This window comes from Pseudophryne corroboree, chromosome 2 (genome assembly GCF_028390025.1).
Source record: "Pseudophryne corroboree isolate aPseCor3 chromosome 2, aPseCor3.hap2, whole genome shotgun sequence".
Classification (NCBI taxonomy): Eukaryota; Metazoa; Chordata; class Amphibia; order Anura; family Myobatrachidae; genus Pseudophryne; species Pseudophryne corroboree.
Window position 1 is genome coordinate 152,774,739 of NC_086445.1, and position 16,905 is coordinate 152,791,643.

The following is a 16,905-nucleotide window of genomic DNA, read 5'->3' on the forward strand; positions in this document are numbered from 1 at the left end:
GCCCGGACTACGTCCAGCAACTTGGAGTCCTCCAAGTCACAAGTAGCCGCAGGCACCACAATAGGTTGGTTCAAATGAAAAGATGACACCACCTTTGGCAGAAACTGCGGACGAGTCCGCAATTCTGCCCTGTCCATATGGAAAACCAGATAGGGGCTTTTACATGACAAAGCCGCCAATTCTGACACACGCGTAGCTGAAGCTAAAGCCAACAGCATGACCACTTTCCACGTGAGATACTTTAGTTCCACGGTCTTAAGTGGCTCAAACCAGTGGGATTTCAGGAAATCCAACACCACGTTAAGATCCCAAGGTGCCACTGGTGGCACAAAAGGGGGCTGAATATGCAGCACTCCCTTAACAAACGTCTGAACCTCAGGCAGTGAAGCCAGTTCTTTTTGAAAGAAGATGGATAGGGCCGAAATCTGGACCTTTATGGACCCTAATTTTAGGCCCATAATCACACCTGACTGTAAGAAGTGCAGGAATCGACCCAGCTGGAATTCCTCTGTAGGGGCCTTTCTGGCCTCACACCAAGCAACATATTTTCGCCATATACGGTGATAATGCTTTGCTGTCACGTCCTTCCTAGCCTTTATCAGCGTAGGAATAACTTCATCCGGAATGCCCTTTTCTGCTAGGATTCGGCGTTCAACCGCCATGCCGTCAAACGCAGCCGCGGTAAGTCTTGGAACAGACAGGGCCCCTGTTGCAACAGGTCCTGTCTGAGAGGCAGAGGCCATGGTTCCTCTGTGAGCATTTCTTGCAGTTCCGGGTACCAAGTCCTTCTTGGCCAGTCCGGAACAATGAGTATTGTTTTCACTCTTCTTTGCCGCCCTGGCGGTTTACATGAGCCACTGCGGTGATGTTGTCTGACTGAATCAGCACCGGTTGGTTGCGAAGCAGAGGCTCCGCTTGACTCAGGGCGTTGTATATGGCCCTTAGTTCCAGGATATTTATGTGCAGACAAGCCTCCTGACTTGACCACAACCCTTGGAAGTTTCTTCCCTGAGTGACTGCCCCCCATCCTCGGAGGCTCGCATCCGTGGTCACCAGGACCCAGTCCTGTATGCCGAACCTGCGGCCCTCGAGAAGGCGAGCACTCTGCAGCCACCACAGAAGAGACACCCTGGCCCTGGGGGACAGGGTGATCAGCCGATGCATCTGAAGATGCGATCCGGACCACTTGTCCAACAGATCCCACTGAAAGATCCTCGCATGGAACCTGCCGAAGGGAATGGCTTCGTATGATGCCACCATCTTTCCCAGGACTCGCGTGCAGTGATGCAGTGACACCTGTTTCGGTTTTAAGAGGTCTCTGACTAGAGTCACGAGCTCCTGAGCCTTCTCCGCCGGGAGAAACACCTTCTTCTGGTCTGTGTCCAGAATCATGCCCAGAAAGGGCAGACGCGTCGTAGGAATTAGCTGCGATTTTGGGATATTCAGAATCCAGCCGTGCTGTTGCAACACTTCCTGAGAGTGTGCTACGCTGATCAGCAACTGCTCTCTGGACCCGCCTTTATGAGGAGATCGTCCAAGTATGGGATAATTGTGACTCCTTGCTTTCTCAGGAGCACCATCATTTCCGCCATTACCTTGGTAAATATTCTCGGTGCCGTGGAGAGCCCAAACGGCAACGTCTGGAATTGGTAATGACAGTCCTGTACCACAAACCTGAGGTACTCCTGATGAGGTGGATAAATGGGGACATGCAAGTAAGCATCCTTGATGTCCAGAGACACCATAAAATCCCCCTCTTCCAGGCTTGCAATGACCGCTCTGAGCGATTCCATTTTGAACTTGAATCTTTTCAGATAAATGTTCAGGGATTTTAAATTCAATATGGGTCTGACTGAACCGTCCGGTTTCGGTACCACAAACATTGTTGAAGGAGGGAAACCTTCACCACCACTTGCTGGAGATATAACTTGTGAATTGCCGCTAACACTACTTCCCTTTCTATGGGGGAAGCCGGCAGGGCCGATTTGAGGTAACGGTGAGGGGGCATCACTTCGAATTCCAGCTTGTATCCCTGAGACACAATCTGTACAGCCCAGGGATCCACCTGTGAGCGAACCCACTGGTGGCTGAAATTTCGGAGACGCGCCCCCACCGCTCCTGGCCCCTGTGGAGCCCCAGCGTCATGCGGTGGATTTAGTGGAAGCCGGGGAGGACTTCTGTTCCTGGGAACTAGCTGTATGGTGCAGCTTCTTTCCTCTACCCCTGTCTCTGGCAAGAAAGGACGCACCTCTGACCTTCTTGCTTCTCTGTGATCGAAAAGGACTGCATTTGGTGATACGGTGCTTTCTTAGGCTGTGAGGGAATATATGGCAAAAAGTTTGACTTCCCAGCCGTAGCTGTGGAAACTAGGTCCGAGAGACCGTCCCCAAACAATCCCTCACCCTTGTAAGGTAACACCTCCATGTGCTTTTTGGAGTCGGCATCACCTGTCCATTGCCGAGTCCACAGGACCCTTCTGGCAGAAATTGACATTGCATTTATTCTAGAGCCCAGTAGGCAAATGTCCCTCTGGGCATCCCTTATATATAGGACAGCGTCTTTTACATGCCCCAGGGTCAGTAAAACGGTATCCCTGTCTAAGGTATCCATTTCCTCAGACAGATTATCTGTCCATGCTGCTACAGCACTACACATCCAGGCCGACGCAATGGCCGGCCTCAGTATAGTACCTGAGTGTGCATAAACAGACTTCAGGATACTTTCCTGCTTCCTATCTGCAGGATCCTTTAAGGCCGTATCCTGTGACGGCAGGGCCACCATTTTAGATAAGCGTGTCAGAGCTTTATCTACCCTAGGGGAGGATTCCCAGCGCATCCTGTCCGTTGGCGGGAAAGGGTACGCCATAAGTAACCTTTTGGAAATCAGCACTTTCCTATCGGGGGAATCCCACGCTTTTTCACATAGTTCATTTTTGTGAAGGGGGAAAAGTCACCTCTTGCTTTTTCTCCCCATACATATACACCCTTTTGTCAGGGACAGGGTTTACCTCTGATATGTGCAATACATCCTTCATTGCTATAATCATGTAGCGGATGGCTTTAGCCATTTTAGGCTGCAATTTTGCATCATCGTCATCGACACTGGAGTCAGAATCCGTGTCGATATCTGTGTCAACCATTTTGGATAGTGGGCGCTTCTGAGACCCTGACGGCCTCTGCACTGTAGGATCAGGCATGGGCTGAGACCCCGACTGTCCCAAGGCATCAGCTTTATCCAACCTTTTATGTAAGGAGTTTACATTATCATTTAACACCTTCCACATATCCATCCAATCAGGTGTCGGCGCCGTCGGCGGAGACACCTCATTCATCTGTACTTGCTCTGCCTCCACATAGCCCTCTTCGTCAAACATGTCGACACACGCGTACCGACACACCACACACACAGGGGATGCTCTATATGAGGACAGGACCCCCACAAAGCCTTTTGGAGAGACAGAGAGAGAGTATGCCAGCACACACCCCAGCGCTATATGACCCAGGAATCACACAGTAACTTAGTGTTTACCCAGTAGCTGCTGTATATATATTAAATGCGCTAAATTTATGTGGCCCCCCCTCTCTTTTTACCCTTTCTACCGTGAGTCTGCAGGGGAGAGCCTGGGGAGCTTCCTCTCAGCGGAGCTGTGGAGAGAAAATGGCGCTGGTGAGTGCTGAGGAAGAAGGCCCCGCCCCCTCAGCGGCGGGCTTCTGTCCCGCGATTTTGTGTAAAATTAATGGCGGGGGCTCATGCATATAACAGTGTCCAACTGTATATATGCTGCTTTTGCCAGGAGGTATCTAATTGCTGCCCAGGGCGCCCCCCCCTGCGCCCTGCACCCTACAGTGACCGGAGTGTGTGGGTTAGTGTGGGCGCAATGGCGCACAGCTGCAGTGCTGTGTGCTACCTCATATGAAGACAGGAGTCTTCTGCCGCCGATTTTTACGTCTTCTTTCTTCAACCCGCCGGCTTCTGACTTCTGGCTCTGCGAGGGGGGCGGCGGCGCGGCTCCGGGAACGGACGACAAGGTCAGGTCCTGTGTTCGATCCCTCTGGAGCTAATGGTGTCCAGTAGCCTAAGAAGCGCAACCTAGCCGCAGTTAGTAGGTTTGCTTCTCTCCCCTCAGTCCCACGTAGCAGAGTCTGTTGCCAGCAGAAACTCTCTGAAAATAAAAAAACCTAACTAAAATACTTTCTTATTAGCAAGCTCAGGAGAGCTCACTAAAATGCACCCAGCTCTGTCCGGGCACAGATTCTAACTGAGGTCTGGAGGAGGGGCATAGAGGGAGGAGCCAGTGCACATCAGTATAGTGTTCACTCTAGGAGTGAAAAGGGGCAGGGCGCCGGACTCCGGGGGCACATGTGCGCGCGCGGCGAAGCCGCGTGCACGCCCGAAATGGGGGGGGCGGCCACGCAAATTAGGGGGCGTGGCCACGCCTACGTCATTTTAGGGGCGGGGCGGCCCACAGACGCTACTATAGAGAGCGTCTGTGGCCGGCGACGTCACTGTTGGGGGCGTGCCCAGCACCTCCGTCGGTGCTGGGCTTCCCCCAGCCCTCTCCCAATGCGTGAATGGATGCCGCGCGCATGCGCACGGCATCTATACACGCCGGGAGGGCAGGAAGCGGGCAGCTGTTCTAGCAGGGCGCCGCAAAAGGGGCAGGGCGGGTTTTGCCTGCTAAAAAACGGGCAGGGCGCGGCGCCCTGCTAAAACAGCCTAGAGTGAACACTACCAGTAGTACTAAATCTTTCTTAGAGTGCCCAGTCTCCTGCGGAGCCCGTCTATTCCCCATGGTCCTTACGGAGTCCCCAGGATCCACTAGGACGTTAGAGAAATAACTTTGAGAGCATATAAAGGGCAGGGGGACGGAGGGAGCATCTTATAGGCATGGCGGGGATACATCTTATAAGGGGCATGGGGACATCTGATTGCCATAAGGTGCATGGAGAGCCTTATGGTGGGGATAAGTGGCATGGGGGGGCCTTCTGATTAGCATATAAAGGGGCATGGGTAACATCTAAGGTACATATAAGGAGCATCAGGGGGACATCTGAAAGACATGTAAGGGGCATGGGGAGGCCTGATGACGTGGATAGAGATTGATAGCATATAGGTCAAGTTTACTGGCACTTAAGGAGCATTTCAAGAGGTCTGATGGGCACATAAGGGGTTTGTGGCGATGACGGATGACATGAAATAGGCAAGTTCAGTGGTCAGAAAGATATGCAGGAAGGTCTGATTAGCATGTGCGGAGTTCTGATTACATGTAGGTGTATTTGATGGGCTTGTAGATGCCCGATTGCACTGAAGGGTCAAGTGGAGAGATGCAAAAGAAGAAAACCACCAAGGTGGTCTATCCTGGCGCTAGATGAAGGGGTTCACCACAGCTGCTATACCACAAGGGGTTGGTCGGACCCCAAAATATATACACAAAAGAAACAATGTAGCGCTAATGGTCACGAATGAGAAGGAAGGTCATAAAAACAACATAATTTTAATTATAAGAGCAAAAGTAAATAGACAGCATAATGGCGTCTGATGGGCATGTGGGAGAATTTTATGAAGAGTGTCAAATAAGAGGGGCTTATGGCCAGTAGAGGAGTATTGATGTTTGGCCAGGAAATTTTAAAATATATTGCATTATTCTATAACAGATATCTATTGGTAGATAAAGTAAAGCACTTTGTTATAATAACCTTTACTACTGAAAGAAAGAATAAAAAAATAAAGTAATGTAGTAAGTGCCAGGTTGTCTGCTCTCCTCTAGCTACAGTATACTACCTCTCTTCATTATAGGCAGATGATACTCAAATGTACTTATACTCCTCAAATCTCTCACACTCTCCAGAAAAAAAACAACAATTTTTTTTTGTCCATTTAGAGGAGAAATAGGTGTATTAATGATATTTGATATTTTAAGGAAATTCAGTTATCTGCAAAACAAAATTTCAAAAATATTGTGTGAGTACTGCATAAATAATTACACGCACTTCAATTACGGAGCAATTCAATTGTTGATCCGTTCAAGTGTGCTTAGTCAATCACGTCCATTAGTGTTGGGTTAAGCAGCTAAACCCAACTAAACTAATGTGCACGATCACGAAAAGTGCAGTTTGGGCACCCAAACGGGCAACTTTACACACATTTCAGCTCACAGCCCCCACCCCCCCATGCTGGTGCGCTTAATGTGCAAAAAGTTGCCTATTTGGGTGCCCAAACTGCACTTTTCATGATCGCGCACATTAGTTTAGTTGGGTTTAGCTGCTTAACCCGACACTAATGGGCGTGTTCGGTGCGATAAACAGCATCAACTGAATATCGCCCTTACGATCTCCTGTCACTTTAGACGGGGAATTGTGCAGCGAATTGAATTACCATTATCTTCCACACTGATTTTTGCAATAGCCACCTTACTGGTCTTCCCAGTACTAGGCTTTCACCCCTACAATCCATTTACAATGCAGCGATTATGCTGAATTTCCTCACAAACCGTTCTTCTTCGGTCTCTCTGTTGGTGCCTGCATTTTACCAAATCCAATATTTGAGGTCATAAACAAGACTACACCAATGTACACTATTCTTATTATTAGCCTTAGTTTATAAAGAGACACAATTTCGCAGAGCTCTGTACATATAGTATCAAGAGATACAAAACAAGGTATATAAGTAACAAACACAATTTATATACATAATTATAACGGTAGACATAGCTATATTGTATACCTATTGACTGACTGACTGACTGACTGACTGAGGGAGGGCCCTGCTCGCAAGAGCTTACAATCTAATAGGTATGGTGGAGTCATGAGGGAGATAGAGAGGAATAGGGATGAAGGCAGGAGTACCAAATCAAGCATAGATCAGATTCAACACTTTCTATAATTCACAAAATTAGAAAAGCATCCGTTATTTTATATGCGTGTGTATTCAGGAAGCGATTTATAAGTATTATTTTCAAAACAAATATACAATTTTTCATTATTTTCTCCAATAAACCAGTCTGCGGTCGAACCATTAATAACAAAGGCCAAAGACTACACATCATGTCTAAAGCGTTGTACAGTACATACACACAGACACTTTTTCAACGCATGGTACCAAACGTGCAGGAGTCCCACCAGGCACATAATGAAAATATGAAATGAAAATGAAAAGCACCACGATTATTTTACATTTATTAGTGCATGTTGTTTATTGCAGAAAATACCATTCATATCTAAACTGCTTAGCTAAAATTGTTAGTACTGCTCTGCCAGTATCTGTAATATCTGTGTGTCTTTGTGAAAAATTGACTCGTCAATGATCTCCTATACATGAGTGCTCTAGGGAACAGATCATCGGCAATAGTAAAATCCTGGTTTATTGCCAAATACCATCATCCAATGGGAGTGGCTGTGTGTGTACTCTATCAAATAAAAACAGCCAATAATTATGGCTCCTTTCCAGTGATCTGATGCTTCATAGCACAGAACTTTGTTTACTGCAGTTTATGTACAGTAATAACATATGTGCCTACCTTTCTGCACCTTCCTCTGGGAGGTGGCAGCGTGGTAGGTTAATGGGGACGTGGCCGGAGGCAATGTGGGTGGTCCGGGGCGTGGCCGGTGGGGGAAGTGGGCAGTCCGGGGGTGTGACATCACTATCACTTCATCGTGGGCCTGCCACCGCTACACAGTGCCCAGAAAACAGCACTTTATAGTGGGGGGGCGGAGCTATAACACGATTCAGCGCGAATCGCGTCATCGTATCCCCCCTCGGACCGCCCGCTTGTTCTCTGCTGTGGGCGGCCGAGGTAGGTGCGGAGGCGCCAGCAAAAGTGGGAGACTTGCCCACCTTTCCAGGTGGTCGGGAAGGCCAACCAATTTTCCAGAGCCTCCCGGACATTCCGGGAGGGTAGGCAAGTATGAGTAATAATGGCTACAATACATTTATCAATCAACAAAAAAATGCTAGCAGATCTTAGGAATCTGCATATAAATTCCATTCATCAAGGCCCAGGGCCTGCATTCTCAGCAGTCCTACAAGTATAGTCCTAGAAGGTTGAAGCTGCAAGCGTCTAGAGCAGACATGTCAAACTCGCGGTACACAATGCATACTTTTGCGGCCAAAGTTTACTTTTCTTAAAACAATGGAATGCGGCCCACCACTGTCGGATGAGTTACTGTTGGCCTGTCTGCCATGATCAGAGCTTAGCTGCATATGCCCAGCTGCCTTTGCAATGCTATGCCCCCCCACCACATACCTGAAGCCCTCGCACCCTGTAGGTGTGTTGCCCGACTGCCCTGTGTCCTACTTGCAGGAGTATTCTTCTGGAATCTGGATAGAAAATTGTCTCTCAATGAAGAAGGTAAACTGGAGGGGGCTGGCACAGGAGATGGAGGCTGAATAGACACAGGAGGCACAGAGGACTTGAGGCTGAAGCACAAGGAGCAAGAGGGGATACCAGGGGGCATGTGTCTGGACTGGAGGGATAAAGGGGGGCTGAAAGTGACAAATTTTACTAGCTCACACTGATATGTATTATAGCGGAGAGGGGACCGCACAATGATATACAGTAATAACACAGCTCCCAGCTCCCACTGTTATGTGGTATTATTCCACATAGTGTTTTGGAGCAAATGGTCGATTGTCATTTGCTCTCATCCATTACCAGATTTTCATTACAACCAGCCAGATCTGCCAGATAATTGTATAGTGTGTACCTAGCTAAAGTGTGCCTTGAGGACCGTGGTTGGGAAAAACAGCCCTAGAGTATCAGTATAATATTACATTAAGTAGATAGCATTTATATGTCATCCTTAGGTTCAGTTATGTGGTGAGGGACAGGGTTCACTTATGTTTGTTCAAATATGTTATACCTGGAAGTCACAAACATTAGATTTTCGTTTATGGGAGACTAAACCTGTATATATCAAACACACATATACTCAGCATGGAACAGTTAGTTTCTAATAACATGACTACAATCCACTGAGAGTTAACATGCAAATAGGGGCAAGCTCCACTGTAGGAGGTAGTCATGTAATGAATAAAATAAGAATTTACTTACCGATAATTCTATTTCTCGGAGTCCGTAGTGGATGCTGGGGTTCCTGAAAGGACCATGGGGAATAGCGGCTCCGCAGGAGACAGGGCACAAAAAAGTAAAGCTTTTACCAGATCAGGTGGTGTGCACTGGCTCCTCCCCCTATGACCCTCCTCCAGACTCCAGTTAGGTACTGTGCCCGGACGAGCGTACACAATAAGGGAGGCAATTTGAATCCCGGGTAAGACTCATACCAGCCACACCAATCACACCGTACAACTTGTGATCTAAACCCAGTTAACAGTATGATAACAGAAAGAACCTCTTAAAGATGGCTCCTTAACAATATAACCCGAATTTGTTAACAATAACTATGTACAGTATTGCAGATAATCCGCACTTGGGATGGGCGCCCAGCATCCACTACGGACTCCGAGAAATAGAATTATCGGTAAGTAAATTCTTATTTTCTCTATCGTCCTAAGTGGATGCTGGGGTTCCTGAAAGGACCATGGGGATTATACCAAAGCTCCCAAACGGGCGGGAGAGTGCGGATGACTCTGCAGCACCGAATGAGAGAACTCCAGGTCCTCTTTTGCCAGGGTATCAAATTTGTAGAATTTTACAAACGTGTTTTCCCCCGACCACGTAGCTGCTCGGCAGAGTTGTAATGCCGAGACCCCTCGGGCAGCCGCCCAAGATGAGCCCACCTTCCTTGTGGAATGGGCCTTAACAGATTTAGGCTGTGGCAGGCCTGCCACAGAATGAGCAAGTTGAATTGTGTTACAAATCCAACGAGCAATAGTCTGCTTAGAAGCAGGGGCACCCAACTTGTTGGGTGCATATAGTATCAACAGCGAGTCAGATTTTCTGACTTCAGCCGTCCTTGAAATGTATATTTTTAAGGCTCTGACAACGTCCAACAACTTGGAGTCCTCCAAGTCGCCCGTGGCCGCAGGCACCACAATAGGTTGGTTCAGGTGAAACGCTGATACCACCTTAGGGAGAAAATGCGGACGAGTCCGCAGTTCTGCCCTATCCGAATGGAAGATTAGATAAGGGCTTTTATAAGATAAAGCCGCCAATTCAGATACTCTCCTGGCGGAAGCCAGGGCCAGTAACATAGTCACTTTCCATGTGAGATATTTAAAATCCACCTTTTTCAATGGTTCAAACCAATGGGATTTGAGGAAATCTAAAACTACATTTAGATCCCACGGTGCCACCGGAGGCACCACAGGAGGCTGTATATGCAGTACTCCTTTAACAAAAGTCTGTACCTCAGGAACTGAGGCCAATTCTTTTTGGAAGAATATTGACAGGGCCGAAATTTGAACCTTAATAGATCTCAATTTGAGACCCATAGACAATCCTGATTGTAGGAAATGTAGGAAACGACCCAGTTGAAATTCCTCCGTCGGAACACTCCGATCCTCGCACCACGCGACATATTTTCGCCAAATGCGGTGATAATGTTTCGCGGTGACTTCCTTCCTTGCCTTAATCAAGATAGGAATGACTTCTTCTGGAATGCCTTTCCCTTTTAGGATCTGGCGTTCAACCGCCATGCCGTCAAACGCAGCCGCGGTAAGTCTTGAAAGAGACAGGGACCCTGTTGTAGCAGGTCCCTTCTCAGAGGTAGAGGCCACGGGTCGTCCGTGACCAACTCTTGAAGTTCCGGGTACCAAGTCCTTCTTGGCCAATCCGGAGCCACTAGTATTGTTCTTACTCCTCTTTGCCGTATAATCTTCAATACCTTTGGTATGAGAGGCAGAGGAGGAAACACATATACTGATTTGTACACCCAAGGTGTTACCAGTGCGTCCACAGCTATTGCCTGTGGATCTCTTGACCTGGCGCAATACTTGTCCAGTTTCTTGTTGAGGCGAGACGCCATCATGTCTACCATTGGTCTTTCCCAACAGTTTATTAGCATGTGGAAGACTTCTGGATGAAGACCCCACTCTCCCGGGTGAAGATCGTGTCTGCTGAGGAAGTCTGCTTCCCAGTTGTCCACGCCCGGGATGAACACTGCTGACAGTGCTATTACGTGATTCTCCGCCCAGCGAAGAATCTTGGCAGCTTCTGCCATTGCACTCCTGCTTCTTGTGCCGCCCTGTCTGTTAACATGGGCGACCGCCGTGATGTTGTCCGACTGAATCAACACCGGTTTTCCTTGCAGGAGTGGTTCCGCCTGGCTTAGAGCATTTTAGATTGCTCTTAGTACCAGAATGTTTATGTGAAGAGACTTTTCCAGGTTCGTCCATACCCCCTGGAAGTTTCTTCCTTGTGTGACTGCTCCCCAGCCTCTCAGGCTGGCGTCCGTGGTCACCAGGATCCAATCCTGTATGCCGAATCTGCGGCCCTCCAATAGATGAGCCTTTTGCAACCACCACAGAAGATATACCCTTGTCCTTGGCGACAGGGTTATTCGCAGGTGCATCTGAGGATGCGACCCTGACCATTTGTCCAACAGATCCCTTTGGAAAATTCTTGCATGGAATCTGCCGAATGGAATTGCTTCGTAAAAAGCCACCATTTTTCCCAGGACTCTTGTGCATTGATGTACAGACACCTTTCCTGGTTTTAGGAGGTTCCTGACAGGTCGGATAACTCCTTGGCTTTTTTCTCGGGAAGAAAAACCTTTTTCTGAACCGTGTCCAGAATCATCCCTAGGAACAGCAGACGTATCGTCGGAAAACAGCTGCGATTCTTGGAATATTTAGAATCCAGTCGTGCCGTCGAAGAACTACTTTAGATAGTGCTCTTCCGACCTCCAACTGTTCTCTGGAACTTGCCCTTTTTAGGTCGTGCAAGTAAGGGATAATTTAGATTTTCTTTGAAGAAACATCTTTTCGGCCATTACCTTGGTAAAAGGCCCGGGGTGCCGTGGATAATTCAAACGGCATCGTCTGAAACTGATATTGACAGTTCTGTACCACGAACCAGAGGTACCCTTGTTGAGAAGGACAAAATTTGGACATGGAGGTAATCCTTGATGTCCAGGGACACCATATAGTCCCCTTTTTTCCGGTTCGCTATCACTGCTCTGAGTGACTTTATCTCGATTTGAACCTTTTATGTAAGTGTTCAAAACATTTTAGATTTAGACTATGTGTCACCAAGCCGTCTGGCTTCAGTACCACAATATAGTGTGGAAAAATAATACCCTTTTCCTTGTCGTAGGAGGGGTACTTTGATTATCACCTGCTGGATATACAGCTTGTGAATTGTTTCCAATGCTGCCTCCCTGTCGGAGGGAGCCGTTGGTAAAGCAGACTTCAGGAACCTGCGAGGAGAAGATGTCTCGACTCTCCAATCTTTACCCCTGGGATAATACTCGTACGATCTAGGGGTCAACTTGCGAGTGATCCCACTGCGCCCTGAGACTCTTGAGACTACCCCCCCACCTTGAGTCCGCTTGCACGGCCCCAGCGTCATGCTGAGGACTTGGCAGACGCGGTGGAGGGCTTCTTTTCCTGGGAAAGGGCTGCCTGCTGCAGTCTACTTCCCTTACCTCTATGTCTGGGCAGATATGACTGGCCTTTTGCCTGCATGCCCTCATGGGAAAGGAAAGATTGAGGCTGAAAAGACGGTGTCTTTTTCAGCTGAGATGTAACTTGGGGTAAAAAAAAGGTTGGATTTCCCAGCTGTTGCCGTGGTCCCCAGGTCCGATGGACCGACCCCCAAATAACTCCTTCCCTTTATACAGCAATACTTCCATCTGCCGTATGGGATCTGTATCACCTGACCACTGTCGTGTCCCTGACATCTTCTGGGAGATATGGACAACGCACTTATCTTGATGCCAGAGAGCAAATATCCCTCTGTGCATCTCACATACATATATATAGAATGCATCCTATTAAATGCTCTACATGAATAAAATATTTTCAGTCAGGGAATCCGACCAAGCCAACCCAGCACTGCATCTCCAGGCTGATGGCGATCGCTGGTCGCAGTATAACCACCGTATGTGTGTATATACTTTTTAGGATATTTTTCCAGCTTCCTATCAGCTGGCTCCTTGAGGGCGGCCGTATCTGGAGACGGTAACGCCACTTGATAAGCGTGTGAGCGCCTTATCACCCTAAGGGGTGTTTCCCAACGTACCCTAATTTCTGGCGGGAAAGGGTATAACGCCAATATTTGCTATCGGGGTAACCCTACGCATCATCACACACTTCATTTTATTTTATCTGATTCAGGAAAAACTACAGGTAGTTTTATCACTCCCACATAATACCCTTTCTTGTGGTACTTGTAGTATCAGAAACACGTAACACCTCCTTCATTGCCCTTAACGTGTGGCCCTAATGAGAAATACGTTTGTTTATTCACCGTCGACACTGGATTCAGTGTCCGTGTCTGTGTCTGTGTCGACCGACTGAGGTAAATGGGCGTTTTTTTAAAAAACCCCTGACAGTGTTTCTGAGACGCCTGGACCGGTCCTAATAGATTGTCGGCCGTCTCATGTCGTCAACCGACCTTGCAGCGTGTTGACATTCTCACGTAATTCTCTAAATAAGCCATCCATTCCGGTGTCGACTCCCTAGAGAGTGACATCACCATTACAGGCAATTTCTCCGCCTCCTCACCAACATCGTCCTCATACATGTCGACACACACGTACCGACACACAGCACACACACCGGGAATGCTCTGACAGAGGACAGGACCCACTAGCCCTTTGGGGAGACAGAGGGAGAGTCTGCCAGCACACACCAAAAACGCTATAATTATATAGGGACAACCTTATATAAGTGTTTCTCCCTTATAGCATCTTTTATATATATACAATATCGCCAAAATCAGTGCCCCCCCTCTCTGTTTTAACCCTGTTTCTGTAGTGCAGTGCAGGGGAGAGCCTGGGAGCCTTCTCTCCAGCTTTTCTGTGAGAGAAAATGGCGCTGTGTGCTGAGGAGATAGGCCCCGCCCCTTTTTCGGCGGGCTCGTCTCCCGCTATTTTTGAAGTTAGGCAGGGGTTAAATATCTCCATATAGCCTCTGTGGGCTATATGTGAGGTATTTTTTGCCTCTAATAAGGTTTTTATTTGCCTCTCAGAGCGCCCCCCTCCCAGCGCTCTGCACCCTCAGTGACTGTTGTGTGAAGTGTGCTGAGAGGAAAATGGCGCACAGCTGCAGTGCTGTGCGCTACCTTTATGAAGACTCAGGAGTCTTCAGCCGCCGATTTTGGACCTCTTCTCTCTTCAGCGTCTGCAAGGGGGCCGGCGGCGCGGCTCCGGTGACCATCCAGGCTGTACCTGTGATCGTCCCTCTGGAGCTGATGTCCAGTAGCCAAGAAGCCAATCCATCCTGCACGCAGGTGAGTTCACTCCTTCTCCCCTCAGTCCCTCGTTGCAGTGATCCTGTTGCCAGCAGGAATCACTGTAAAATAAAAAACCTAGCTAAACTTTTCTCTAAGCAGCTCTTTAGGAGAGCCACCTAGATTGCACCCTTCTCGGCCGGGCACAAAATCTAACTGGAGTCTGGAGGAGGGTCATAGGGGGAGGAGCCAGTGCACACCACCTGATCTGGTAAAAGCTTTACTTTTTTGTGCCCTGTCTCCTGCGGAGCCGCTATTCCCCATGGTCCTTTCAGGAACCCCAGCATCCACTTAGGACGATAGAGAAATATGTGTCTGACTGCAAATAAACATGTTAAGAGGCCCATGTATCAGGAGTGTATTGGGCCAGTTTCCTGTTCTACAGATTCCTGGGTAGGGAGGGGGCCTCAGAAAAATCCAACAGGTTAGGGAGGGGACCTCAGAAAAATCCAACAGGTTGCAAATCCTAGATTTGCCGATTCTGACCAAAAAATTATCGGAATCTGCAAATCTACGATTTTTATCATGCCCGATTTTGCTGATCCCCGGACAAATCGATAATCATCGCAGACCAGTGACTGGCGGATCGGTAATCAGATCAGCATCCGTAAATCGCCCTGTAGATGTATGGCCCACAGTACAGCGATACAAATGACGGATCATGGAATGATAGTCACGCCCTTTTTCTCAGCGCTAAGAAACATTCTGCATTAGCACATGATGCAGTATTAACCCCCCCCCAAGAGATGTGACGGTAATTCACCTCAGCGGCTATCTCTGTCCTGCCTCTGTCAGCCTAGTGCTGATGGAACACGTAATGGATCCTGGCCAGACACTCTGCGCATGCACAAGATCTTTTAAAACCACAAGATCTCATTCTGAACTGACGGCACCAGCAGGACTAGGAAGTAACCACAGGGTCATCTTCAGATAGCGCTATGTGTTAGTGGACAAGCAACGAAAAGCTTTATTGGCCCATTTATCATTAATTGCATTTCCAATGCGATCTGGGCAGGATGTTAACGTCCAAGATCGCACTGCAGAATGCAATAACATTGGGTGAATGTATCACCCGGCACAGATAGAGACAGGTCTCTGTGATGTGCCGAGGCCGCTGCGTATGCACAGTCACACTGATCACCATGCACACGTTTCCGGCAGAGGATTCTTGGTGAACCCTGACGGAAGTACAGCCGCAATCTGTAGCCCATCTATAGATGGCGGTAGCTGTGGGGGCAAATATCGGGAATGCTTTGCATTCCAGATATTGGTAAATCTGGCAGCATCGCATACCCCACAGAAATCTACGTGGGATGCGGCTGCCGGCGGGAATGGATGATATCTGCTGCAGTTCCTCCTTCACACTTTCTGGTGATACCTAATACTTGTGGCTGACTTCCAATACACTAATACTGGATGATAAATGGGCCCCTTAGCGACTGTAACACTTAGCGCAATGTTTTCTGATGTCTGTTGTCTGCCTGTAATAACATGGAGGAGTAATAAAACAGGAAATAGGACTTAGCACCACTTCATACATTTACCACCAGGAAGCTGGTAATACAATAGCATCCCAACAATGTGTGAGGGCAATGCTAGGCCTGATGTGTAACTACTCACATCCCAGCACTACTAGCTGAGCAGAGACTAGTGCACAGGGAAAGCTGGGAGTACACAATAGGCAGATCTCAATGAAGTCTCAGCAGCAACAGATAGGGTCGTTTATATTGTGAGTGACAATAGCAATATATCGCTGCCTGGCCACAGGACAATGCATCTATCTTCCCTGTATCTAGTGGTGGCACTGACCAGCCCGTCCTGCTTACCTTCACCTGGGGGAACAACAACAGCAGCAGCCGCCGCCGCCAGCCCGATTTCCTGCTCCGTGGTGCCCGGATCTAGTAGCAGGCGGCAGCGCTGAGAAAGAGGGACAGTAGCAGCAGCGAAACAGGTAGGAGACTACATCTCCCGGCAAGCATTGCGGTGACATTCAATTTCCATGAGTTTTATTCAACGGGGAGGGCGAGACAGCGAGCAATGACTCTGGAAATGGTCATAGCCATGAAGTTTGTCCATACAAAAGCTAGGCTGAGAAATGTATCTTGATGTTACTTAATGCTGGGTACAAACATAAAGATATATCTGCAGATCAACCGATCTGCAGATATATGTAGCTGGTACACACTGACCAACCACCACTGTCATCTGCAGATATATATGTTGTTGTGGACATTGGAGGTCATTCCGAGTTGATCGCTCGCTGCCGTTTTTCGCAGCGATCAGGTTACTACTGCGCTTGCGTATGCACCGTAATGCGCACGCGGGTCGTACGGGTACAAAGCGGATCGTAGCTGGCCGATGGATTTAACGAAGAATCCATTCGCACAGCCGATCGCAAGGAGATTGACAGGAAGAGGGCGTTTGTGGGTGTCAACTGACCGTTTTCTGGGTGTGTTTGGAAAAACGCAGGCGTTTGCAGGGCGGGTGTCTGACGTCAATTCCGGGACCAAAAAAACTGAAGTGATCGCAAGGGCTGAGTAAGTCCAGAGCTACTC

The 16,905-nt window shown here is 48.3% G+C and overlaps 1 protein-coding gene across 5 annotated transcripts in view; it reads right to left on the reverse strand.

Moving 5' to 3' along the window:
• Positions 1–16,331, reverse strand: part of SUPT20H (SPT20 homolog, SAGA complex component) — a 179,133-nt gene extending 162,802 nt beyond the window's left edge. For all 5 annotated transcript variants that reach the window (XM_063951846.1, XM_063951849.1, XM_063951847.1 and 2 more), the window contains exon 1: positions 16,177–16,331. The gene's annotated coding sequence lies outside the window, so the exon portion shown is untranslated. The remainder of the gene's footprint in view (positions 1–16,176) is intronic.
• Between the last annotated feature and the right edge of the window lie 574 nt (positions 16,332–16,905).